The following is a 13,210-nucleotide window of genomic DNA, read 5'->3' as shown; positions in this document are numbered from 1 at the left end:
ACAAAATAGAACAAATTCAAAGTAAATTCTTAAGACACCTAAAATACAAACCAAATGGTATTTACCCTCAAATGGAATCCCGTGAGAGCCTTCTCAGATATTTTAACCTAACAACTCTCAACAACAGACGCATCATGCATCAGCTCATTTTCCTCCACAAAATTTTAAATAATCTCATTGAAGCTCCTTTCGCTCTGTCACAGCTCGACTTCTACGTCCCCTCAAGCAAATTAAGACCAAGAAAGCAACTCCTCAGCTTCCGTCGTAATAGAACCAACGGGTTCGAATCCCGACATGGGCATGGATGTTTGTGAGTGTCTATTCATCAATTTCATCATGTCATCCCTCATCCCCATCTTCGCAAATTAGCCAAAAGTGGCATGAAAAGCGAAGTAAAATATAGAAAATCAATCAATCAATCATGGAATCGTGTATGTTTTTCGGTGGAAACGAAAGGACATATCCCGTGAAAAGATTTGAATTTATTTCTGTTTTATATATTTTGAAAATGTTTGAGTGACGTCAGCGTGTTGAAGTACACGGTCCCACCTTGTATATATATTAATCTTGTTTCTGAAGTCACGTTATAAGTTTTTATACTTTTCTGATGAAGTTTTGCATTAAGGCCGTACTAAAGGCAATTTTGTGGTAATTTTTCTATAACAGATGGCAGCACCGTTTGCCATGGCAACCGAGCGCCATGTTGCCAGATCTCCGCGTAATCAAGGCAGATACATACAGTTTGGTCGATAAGGGTACTCGATGTGAGATGAAGCCATATTGGTTAGAGGTGAGTTAGTGGATTAAAAAGAATTAGTAGTAAATCAGGAAAATTGATAATCATGAGATTTTAGTTATATGTTCTTCTTACAGAAATAAGCAATATATCATCAGTGGAAGGTAGTTATAGTCGAAATATTAATATAAAATCCGTTGTTTTATATTAAGTATTTTTTTAATATTTAGAACGCAGAGAAGAAAATGCAATAATAAGTGTAGTTAAATATTAGTATAAAATCCGTTGTATTATATTTAGTATTTATCTCAATATTTAGAATACAGAGAAGAAAATACAATTATAAGTGTAGTTAATTCAAACACGAAACGGGTCAAGTGAGGACAGTAATTGAAATAATTGAAAACATTTTGTGAATTCGTTTGAAGCAAACGCTGCGTTGACTCAGGCACGTATCCAAGGGGTGCCTCGACCCCCCCCCCCCCACCAAGTTTTCGGTTTACACCTGATAAAATGGGTCTTTTTGGTTTCTTGTGTGTGTGAAATAAAATAATGTGACGAAAATTTAAGAAGAGAAATAATTATCGAGGCAAGGTAATTTTTTTATAACCCTGTAATTGATAATAGCACCAAGGTGGGGATAAGGGGGGTCGAGCCCACCCTCAGGAAATATTTCAGTTTACAATAGATAAAGTAGGTTTTTGGCTTCTTGAATAATGTGACGATAATTTGAGGAGAGTATTAATTATCTAGGCAAGACAGAAAATGTTCTATAACCTTTTTATTAATAATAGCATGTATCCAAGATGGGGATCAGGGGGTCGAGCCCCTCCCCAGGGAAATCTTTCAGTTTAGTGTTTTGGCTTCTTGAATAATGTGACGATAATTCAAGGAGCGTAATTATCGAGGCAAGACGGAGAATGTTCTATAACCCTTTTGTTGACAATATTGCACGTAAATTTTATTGCGCTTTCATTGTTGTTGTCGCAGCGAGCGCGATCATTGTGTAAAGATTTGTCATCATTTGGAAGCTGCACAACAAAGCCTGCCACGAGTAGGACGAATCTTTGTATTATTTATTCTTTGGAAAGCGGAAAAGGAAACATTCTTAACCTTCGAGCGGGCGCGCCTGCGCAAAATTTACGCCAAAAGTAATTTTCTTTAATTTTCTTGTGTTTCCTTTGAATTCGTCGATCTATGCTTTTTATGTATTCCTCAAAGAAGTATTTTGTGTTGCATATTAGCAGTCATTGTTACTAATCGATATGTTATACTCTGTCAATTGTTGTTTATTTCAGATCAGAACACCGTGTCATAAAGTTTGCGCTGCGCGCCTGCTCCAGTTCTGTAATTATTTCGTCGGGTCATTGTTGAAAATGAGTCGACAAAACGTAGACGTTAGCGAAATTCAGAGTATCCTTCAAGTTTCTCGAATAGAATAGATCGATTGATTTCAATTTTGATTTTGTTTTTGAGTCCGCTTTATGCACAGAAAGGCTAATCGCGACTTGACCTACTTTGGTAGCTAGGCTCGTTCCCAGAATGTTTTGAGGGGACGGACATATCCGAAAATGTGAAAGTAAGTTCTAATTATTTGGTTTATTTTACTTAGTTAATACGATATATAGTGTGTGTGTGTGTTTGCGTGTGTGTGTGTGTGTATGCGGTGGGGGAAGGGGGAGTCGGGAGTTTGTACACAGGATATTGCCATAGACTGCCCATAATTTTTCATATGACGTAGAGAATTTTTACTCGACTCGGTCCCTCTTGAACTTGGAATGTAAAGTGTTTGTACATAGACTTGGAACATTTAGGTTTTCAGCAGGAATGAATATCTGTCGTAAAAAGTAATGCTGATGAAAAGCGTGGTGCGCTATAAATATGTAATAAGTTACGTAGTGTTATTTTTCCCTTTTTTTCAGCATTCTAACTTGTATTTCAATATGTTTCATTTATATTAACCTCAGATATGATATAAATAAATGTAGACCCAAAAACATTTACGTTAATATTATAAAAATTCTTGCTCATAATGAATGATACTAAATGACGTAAAAAATGCGTCACGCGCCCGCTGGTGACACGATTATGAACGCGCCCGCTTTAAATAAGAGGTGGAGTCGAACTACTGGTAACATTAACGAAAGGTTTTATCTGCGGAACATTCTAGAATATAATGAAGACATAAATAAATACCCGGCTTCAATTTCCCGGTTGATCAGTACAACAGAATCTGTTAGTAATTCGAAAATGAAGAGTACTAGTGTCGCAATTTCTTGTAAACTACGGAAGTCTACTTCTAGTTCCAGTTCGTGTCCAAACTTGAAGATATTGCCGACTAGGAGCCTCAGTGTAGTGCTACTTCGGGGCATGAGCCGAAGAGATCGAAGGTCTCTAAAGTGAACATTTCACGAGTACCGGATATTGGGGCGGTTTATTAAGACATAAATAAGTTGCACAGATCAACTGTAATTTTATTTGTGCCCGGGCCAAATTTCGTGTCTGCAGTCCGAGACTTTCATGGGATAAAAAGGACTTTTATTTAAGCCAACTGGGTTTGACACACACTCAAACACTTAACTACTACAAAGGGACAGCCGAAAATTTTATTAACGTCAAGAAGAGAAAGCAGGAAGATGTTGCATATGTAGATATTTTAGCGGAATTTTCAGGCTCTGCCAGGACCCGAACCACACTGAGAGAAAAGTCTGGTTGGCTGAAACAAATCCTAGTTACAGCAACCAAATCCCTTGTTTGTTATACGCGAGCAAAACGTTGAGGTTCCCTGTACAAAATTATTTGATTGACTTAATTTTGTTCATCCAACCAAATCTCTTGTATGGAGTATCGAATCGGGTGTAGTTCTCTGAACAAAATAATTGGTACCATCAAACAAATCAATTTGTTGGCAGTAAAGGATCTTTTGTTGGAATTATTATTATTAAATAGCATGGAATCCTGGGGGACAGGGGGGAATTTACCCCCACCAAGAATTTTGTCCTACAAAAATCCGATTGATAAAGGAATTAGTTTGCTACTTTCTAATTCCTGACATAGGTGTATATACAATACAGAATGAATTAATGTATATATAAATATATACACACATATTTAATATTGTATATTTTGTTATATATTTATATACATAATATACAGTGCTAATGTCTATGTACATACATACATTCATTTTATATTACGCACACTATACAATATATATATATATATATATATATATATATATATATATTGAAGTATATAAAATATCAAATTAATTCCTTTACCATCTGAATCTTTGAAGGATTGTAGGACAGAATTGTTGGCGAGGGAAAATCCTCCCCTGTCTTCCAGGATTTCACACACTACTTTCTAATATATACTGTGATATATATAAATATAATATACATATCATAATAATTCACACGCATTCATGTTAATGGAGTTCTTCCTCCTCCCTCACCAGTCTTCAATGATTTCGCATCCTGGAGTACAGCAATTTCCTCTTAATTGCAGTACAAAGGGGACATGAAAGTAGTAGACCCAATATATTTTTTTTTCCATTTTACAAAGTGGAAATGTGATCAGAGCCATGCTATAGCCTCCATTCTCCCCCAGACCACCACTCATTTTTGGCTGGATGAGTGGCAGAGCTACTTGTTGAGCTCACTTAGCTCAAACAGTGAAACTTTATTTTGAGACACTGTCTCGTGTATGTTGCAGACACACATTGCAATCTCACTACACATTTTTGCATTACCTTTATAGAAGTATATTTCACCATGGAGACAACTATGTGATGTACTCCATTTCTTCACATTGATATTATAAATAATAATAATATCTTGAAGTATTATTAAACCATTCAACAGAGGAGGGGAATTAGCTCTACTGTTGATAGCTATAGTATACTAAACTAAATCTTAATTAGGAAAATAAATTTAATTACTTACCACAGTCCTCTTACGCAAAGATAAAATGCAGGTCAACCTTTTGTCGCACAGACAGAATGCTGATGGTTATCATGTGGTTCAGAAGTTATTAAATGACAGGAAGGTGGGTGCTTTCGTTTGGTCATTTGTGCCTGAACTTACACTTGTTGATATTCCATGTTTTATTTTATATATTATTGTAATATTCAGTTTATATACCACAATCAAGAATGTATGGGGTTTGGAGCAGCAGCATTGAATACCAAATCAACTGATTCTGTTCCTGAACCAGGTCCAACACTTTGATTGATTGATTGAATTGTTGTTTTAAGTCCACTTGATGCACAGAAAGGCTAACCAGGACTGGACCTACAGTTTAAAATGGGATCCGAACCAGTATGTGCCTCCACCGGGTATCCAACTCGGGACCCCTTGATTACAAGGCAAGGACGCAACCACTGTGCCATCGGGGAGGCCTAAGACTTCGAAACACAAGGACAAAAGGAATATAAAGAACACCACCAATGTTGGAAATGCTATGAATTTGCATACTATATACTATACTATATATGGTACATGTATATACTACAATAGCTCTAACCTGTGTGCACATGTTTGTAACGCGGGATGTTGATTGTGTTAGGCGACACTGTATTTTTTTAACATGCAGCGTAATGTTCAATGAACGTTGCAGAGAAAGAAAAGTTAATGGAAAAACATTATGAATCTTCCTTTAATGGCATGAAATTTCCAATATGGATTTTCACCCTACATTATACTACTCGAATGCACAAGTACACAAAATTATATATGAACACAGGGAGGTTTACTTTGATTTTACATGATATGGCTAGAATTGTCAAAAGTAATTTAAACTAAATGCTATACACCAGGAATTATTTCTTCCAAACATAACACATACATTAACACTGACAAATTTATTAGAAATTTATTGTACAGCTCTTATTAAAAAATGATTACATATAAAAGTTGCTTGTAGGCACAGATACATTATTGATGATAAAAACACTTCAAAATAATTGCAGTCAGAGTACCACTTGATTTAAAGAAAGCATAGATTCTTCTTGGCCCTCAGCCTTTGAATGTTTCCAGAAATCTAAAACGAAAAAAAAAACATAAAATATAGTTTGCTGGTTGGGTGGTCAGTTTACAAAATTCTATGTAACAATGTTGCAAATTCTAGTAGACACTTCTAAACACTTATGACCAACTTCAACTTGCATTGCGGATTATGGAAGTTCAAAACTATTAATATTTTCCACCCAACCCCCTAAAAAAAAAAAAAAAAAAACCTTCAGTTTCCCTCCTTGTCAGGGAGGGACCACAGTGACTCAGAGTATTCCAAGCAAGTGGTGATGTATCTTCACCACCTAGTGCAGTGGTTCTCAATCTTTGTAAGACAACAGCCTCTTTTAATAAAAGTTGAAATCCTGCCCAAACAATTAACCCCTTTCTATTTTTTAAATTTATACATTCATTTGCACCCTAGATTTTTGAAATATTAATAAATAATGGCATAAATGTAAATAATAAAAGCTTGTTCTGTCTATGCTTGTTGACAAAAGTAAAATTGGAATTAAATTAATTGGTAACCACTGGACCTCTTATTACCTGGTACAATTTATGTTAGGGCCTAATACCCAGCTACAGCCAGCAATGAAGAGTACTGGCCTAGTGCACAGTGGTCTATAAAACATAAGGTGTGTTCCAAAAGTCTTAACGAAACTAACGCATTCAACGAAAATAACTGGGCTCATGAATCTGGTGAAACCAGTTATTTTACAGACTTATGGGACACTCTAGGCGGAAGCGCAGGTGCATCGTTTTGATTTAGAGAAAGTTTCCACATGAAGTCCAGTGGAAGCAATGTCCCTATGGCAAGAATAAACTATACTTTGGACACTGTTACTCATTTTAATCGCATTCCAAGAACAGTTAAGGTATACTCATCTTGTGCATGTGGCTTCATATCGCTATCTGTTAAAATTATAATACATTTTCCTAACTAGTGCAGTTTGAATCCATCAGCATGCACGTTTTCCGTAAGCAGCAGACGATTCTCACCAAACAAACCAGCCTCCTGGCTCGTACGTTTGGTGAATCTCGTTCTTGCACGAAATGAGACTTTTGGAACAGCATAATGAAACTTATGGGACAGCCAGTTACCATAACTCATTTAACACGTTAAGCTTGTGTAACTTTTGAAACGTGTCCAAATTGGCCTTCTCTCAGAAAAAAAAAATTGTGTAAGTACACTTTATGCCCAGACATGAAGATTGGGACTGAATCCACACTGTGCCTTCATTGGGGATTGAATCTGGAACACCTTGATTACAAGGATGCACAAGCCATTACTTGTCATCAGGGAGTACAATTCCTTCACATAACTTTCATCAATATGCTGGTCTTTTTCCTAAAACAATACTCGCAATTGCAAGTAATTCTGGTATCAACAGGTCACATTAAAACAGTCTTGAAGTGAGAGGGAGATATGGGGGTATCCCCCAGCTAGCAGAAATTCTTGCAAAGCATTCCCCAGCTGACTCCCAGGCCCAACTAAACACCTCCTCCTCCCAGCCAGTTAAAATTTTGAACATCATGTGCTGCAATAATTATGAAATCTTCTTTCATTATTAAATGGAGTGTGCATATGCATTCTAATGTAAAAGGTGTACAAGTAAGAGTAGTAAAGTTTTTAATTTCCAAAAACCTCTAAGCAGTTGATTATAACATTCGTTTGCAATTTTATCACATGAAACTATACATTTGGCACACTGATCTCTGCCATAGAGTGGTTGGCACGGTGCGCTAGAACCCCAGGTCTAGAGAGTTTGGAATCCTGGCCTAGCATGGGTGTTCTTTATAATGAAATTATATTGTACATACATAAGAAGCACCAACACGTGAAAGTTTGTTTTAATTTCATTTTATGTTCAGAAGGACTCAAAGTTTTAAAATGGAATGTCAACCACAGTGCAATATGTCTCCATTGAAAATCAAACCTGTTACACCTTAATTACAAGACAAGTGTTACCATTATGTCACTGGTATGCACACACACATATGAACGTATGGCAAAAACAAATTAGTAAAAGAAGCAACGGCCAAAATCTGTCTCTTGACTGCTACACCATGTAGAATATTTTAGCTTGTTCCAAATTAAGACATTATGAATCTCTAAACTCACAACTGATACTGCAAGTAAAATAGGTTAGCCTCAACTGGCAAAAATTTAAAATTTTCATTTTTTTTCTAACTTTCCAGCTTTCTTGAGACTTTAATATTTAGAAAAGATAAAAATGAAAGCAGAAGTAATAAACTTAACTAACAGCCAAAAGACAGAAAAAAGGTAGATATATTATTTCTATATAGCTATATCTGTGCTTTCATTCCATGTTGTGATATTAACAATACATCATTAGCAGGATTTTTTAAAACAGGTATACGTAAATATCTTATTTCATGTGAAGTTCTGCAAGATGAATGACTAGGATATTTATAATATTGCCTGTACATCTTATGAAATGCTCTTTTAAGGGCACCACAAAATCTGACCTCATGCACCAATCAACTTGAGCATATGGTTGTTTATCTTCAACTTGCAACACAGAAAAGGGTGAGGTGGTAGAAAGAGGCACTTTTACTATTCTGGGCTACACAATTGCTTCCTTGTATTTTCATTAACTCATCGTATATTTAAACAATTACCAGAGATACATGCAATTTGTGAGGTATCAGTGAATAAATGTGTTTTATAGACATAATATATTTCGCCAATATTATGATAATCGATTGATTTGGTGTTTTTAATCCACTTAATGCAGAGTAATGCTAATCGGGACTGGACCTACAGATTAGGGTGGGATCCAAACCACTATGTGCTTCCACCAGGTATTGAACTCGGGACCCCTTGCCAATATCATAACATTACGAAACTAATATATCATAAAAGTACAGTCACAATACGGTATATCCTTTGGCCAATACTGTTAATACGTATAAATAGCATTGAAAATACTGCATACACCAGTACAAAATATGGAAATGAAGCTCTTGGGAAAGATATATGTGTGCATCACTCATGTGTGAGCCTACCATGTTGCATTTGCCTTGAGGCACATGGCAATAGTTTGACTTTCTCTTTAAACTGCAGGACCAGTTACAATTAGCCTATTTGTGCATAAAGTAAGTAAAAAAAACCTTAACAATGATCTGTGATATACCACTTGATACGAGGTTTTTTGATCTCAGGAGAGACTTCAAATAAACAACAATGAAAAATATAAAGTGCCTTGTAACGATTGGAAATATTCGCCGTGCATTTGAAAGAGGAAAATATACTATTTAATGCTACAGAAATCTTAACAAAACCCACACATGCACAGTTAACCTACTCATATCCAGAGAGGATTTTTACCTGGTGTTAAACTTTATTCTCAAAAAATGTTTAATTTGTACAAAGTATTGATCACTTTTAATAGTTTAGAAATGTTATAATTATTTATTCATAAAGCAATTAGACAAATGCTTACCAATGTATATCTCAGTTTGTGCTGTAGCACAGGCCAATGATTCATGTGTAATTCTGCCACTTTTGATATTTCCTTTTTCTTCATGCTCCAGCAGGTATTGTGAAAATGCTCTAATGTTCATGGTTCACTGCTATTGGCCACTAGTCATCTTTAAGATAAACAAAAAAAGGAAATATTAAACTATACTTTCCACTCTGATACATTTCTAAACTTTAATAACAATATAAATAATAGTGAAATATGTATACTATCAACCACAGGTATGAGAACAACATTACGAGTGAAAAAAAATGTAAAAACACAATGTTCTTATTTGAGAATTCATAAACAAATTCTAAATTGTCATTTTTCTCAATGAGAATAAAAGTAAAGAAAAAAAGGCTACGCTCAAATTTCTATTGATTCCTGCCAATATTCATTCTTCATTATTTCTCTGAATGAAAGTTTGTCGGTAGGCTAATCAAGACTGAGCCTACCAATGTGTGTCTAAAAATTATGGGAGAAGTATTCACACATGAGTAGGTTATGCAGTTAGTTTTAGTCTTCCCTCTTTCAATTACATTTAATTCACATATATCTTCATGATTTTATTATGATTTGATATATATGTTTAAACATTTCAAGTACAATTGTGAAATGGTATTCCCGTTGTGCTTGAAACATACCATTTCAGAATACATTCTAACTACCATAACTACTTAAACATATGTTTCATGATTCTGTACTCTAAAATCTTCTGATACCACCATTAAAACACTTTACCTTTGTGTGGTATGTTGGTGGAGTGGGGGCCAACAAAATAAAGGGGCACAACAAATTTTCAGAGTAACTACTTTCACCAGTATTTTATTTCATCAAGTACTTTCTATATTTCACACATTGCCAATGTTTTGTAGGTAAAATCAATGGCACTAAGCATAAATAAAATTACCGTAATAGAGTTTATGAAGAGAGCCATTCGATCTAACTGCTTAACATACTAAGCATAGGGATTTTGCACAGATTATATATATATAAAGAGAGACACTGAACCTAACAATCAAAGCAAACAAGCACTAAATTGAATGTTCATGCAAAACAAGTAACTGTATTACATATGAACCAAAACTGAAGAAATAAATATTTCTTGAGGAAAACCAAAAGAAATACTGAGGTGGGAGAACATTTCTAATCACCTTACTATTTACTTTGCACCTGGCAACCATTTTTGTGGTAAAAACTTGGAAATAACCGAGTAGGCACAGGGAACATTATGACATACTACCCATGATGCACCATTTTTATGCGCACAAGATTAAAATACTTATTTTGTGGAATGTTGCTGAGTGAAAGAATAAAAATGCAATACAAATTTCAAAAATTTCATTTCACGCTGTTTGACCTTTTCATCACAATAATGTGTTAACCCTCTCAAGGAAATGAAATATTCTTCATGCTTTATGAGGATTGTGTTGTTCCCTTGCTTATAGCCTGCAGAAATGTGTTAATGTGAAGAAAAGTACAAGTGTTACTTGTTACTTTAACATGAAGCAGAACAGTAAGACTGCAGAATATGGGCTGCTTAGGAGAAACGTGGTTGGACAAGAATGAATATAGAGAAATGCATTGCTCTTAGTAGCAGGAAAAAACATTTGTCAATGCTATTGGAACCCAACCTAACAGGCCTAACCTAACCTTGTAAGCATTCCTCGTCTGAAATAATGAAAGAAACTCGAATTCTGCGAAACGAAGGGTCTCACTTATCGCACAAAGCATTTATATTGTAGGCTGGCTTGGTTTAATTCTCTTAGCCCAAAGAATAATTTTTCATTGTATTTATGCTAATGGAACCTAACCTAACCTGAGAGGAAGACCCCGAAACAAATGACAGCAACTGTGCGTAAACAACATGGACGCGAACGAATGGAGAAATGCATTGCTTTTAGTAGCAGGAAAAACATTTTTTACGCACAATAATATAATAGTAATCGGAAAAGTAACACCGGAAAATGGAAGTAGAAGGTACGTACTTTCAGGGGATATAAATTTTGTTCGTCTATTTAGAGGAAAAAAGCACTTATGCTGACCATATTTTGGGATTAGATATATCCGTTATTTGTGTTTTCCGCATGCTGGAAATAATTTTATATTACGTAAAACATCGAACTCTGTTGTTCTAAAAAAAAAACAAAGCAATTCTCGATGGAGTACAGTGGAACAACGAACCCCATAATGTAACAAGATGCAGTATGTGATAGAAACTAACACGGTACACGTTGCACTGCTACGCCAGTAGCTTACAATCAAAAGGTACATTGTTATACAAATTATCTTAACTGTTGGGGAAATGCCTGCTTGGCCCAGATCACCTAACCCGAGGATCGAACCCAGGTTGTCCGTATGGTAGTCAAGATGCTAGCCTATATCAACTGAGCTATTGCGCGTATGTTAACGTAAAACACGCTTGCACCACTTGTGATATATTGTATTTTATATTCAGCATGATCAGATATTACATATTTGCATAAGACAAAACCACCTCAAAATTTGCATACGCCTGTATTTATACATTTCTATAATTTACACTTCCTACTTAACATATTTAACAACATTTAACATCAATACTGTTACACTTACCAGCAAATGTAGATATCACGGTTTCAAATCCCCACAACTTTAAAATAAAATCGAAGATCTTCGATCCCTTTCTTTCGGGATCCGCCATGTTTGTTTTTGTCACACTTGCCAGTACAAACATGAGGTTTGTTTCCGATAAGCAACAAATATGTTTCAGTGTAACAAGAGATTGTCACGGTGCACAATGCATGTTTCGGTGAAACGAAATAAGGTTAAACAAATAGTTTTGTTAAGGGAACTCAACCAAATGGTTTATGTAAACAGTTGCACTGTAGGAGTAACAAAACTTTGTTTAACCGTAAGAAATTTTCTCCAGCAAAATACATTTTGCCCCTGCAACTAATCTGTTCTTTCAGTGCAGGTTCTCTGGTATATCGTGCCCTTGCTATACTGGCATACCCAGGATTTTCGAAGGGAGGGGGGGCACGTATACTCTTTTCGTTAGTCAGTCCTCATTTTACCATCTTTCTCTGCTTTATACCTTCATTTTTTTTAGAAATACTTGGCCAAAGGAGGGTTATGACCCCCACCAACACTCACTCCCTTGGGCACGCCACTGGAGATAAATGAGTGAGCATTTTATCATACTGGAAGACGAAACATTAGATGTGTTGGGAACGGAAGGGTTTTCACTGTGCATTAATTGTTTCTCGATCCAGCTGTATTCGAGAAGACTTCCTTTGTTTCGTGCCGATATATGACAAGACTGCGGAAGCTGTGACGGACAATTTCGAACACTTGCGAGTGCTTAGGCCTGAATATGCACAATTTGGTGGGTTTCAGCTTGTATAAGAGCTGCAAACATGGAAAGACAAGACACATCAGTGGTGTTCAGGCTCGATTCAGGGAGAAATATTCGAAAACTGTGTGCGTCCAGTTCGCAGCCCACAGTTTGAATCTCGCATTGTCGAGTGGATTGTCCATCCATTGTGTAACAGCTTCGTGAAAACACTCAGACACCAAAGATGTTTTGATGCCTGATGAGAAGAAACGGACAAACACGTTGTGATAAAAATGGCAGCCCTAAGCGGTGGCTACTATTTAAGGGACAGTTGCTTCCCATTTTTTTGCCTCCACACTATGACCTCTTAATGCTAGGCCTTGTCTGCCGAGAGAAAGTAAACTTTCCTTGCCCCCCCTCCCCCCGTTTTGCCACCAAAGGGCACCACTGGCCTTAAACATACACTTGTGAGTTTATATCTATACCCCTTAAAAATATATTGTTCAGCCCCCCTCGAAAGGAATTTCTCGATACGTGCCTGCGTTGACTGTACACTTCATTTATTACAGTACTTTCTTCCATTGATTGGAGACTTTATACTCTGTCCCGACTATCTCTGCTGCAGCAAGGCTGCATATAGCGGCAGAGAAGGGGGGGG

The 13,210-nt window shown here is 36.2% G+C and overlaps 1 long non-coding RNA gene across 1 annotated transcript; it reads right to left on the bottom strand.

Moving 5' to 3' along the window:
• Positions 1–5,585: 5,585 nt before the first annotated feature.
• LOC145991364 (uncharacterized) lies at positions 5,586–11,924 on the bottom strand. The gene is made up of 3 exons (XR_014442045.1): positions 11,832–11,924; positions 9,216–9,363; positions 5,586–5,779 (listed from the first exon to the last, which is right to left on the bottom strand). It is a non-coding gene; the product is annotated as an uncharacterized LOC145991364 (long non-coding RNA).
• Between the last annotated feature and the right edge of the window lie 1,286 nt (positions 11,925–13,210).

Source organism: Lepisma saccharinum, chromosome 8, assembly GCF_977018435.1.
Source record: "Lepisma saccharinum chromosome 8, izLepSacc3.1, whole genome shotgun sequence".
Lineage (NCBI taxonomy): Eukaryota > Metazoa > Arthropoda > Insecta > Zygentoma > Lepismatidae > Lepisma > Lepisma saccharinum.
Note: the sequence above shows the minus strand (reverse complement) of the source record. Positions and strands in the feature narration are given on the sequence as shown.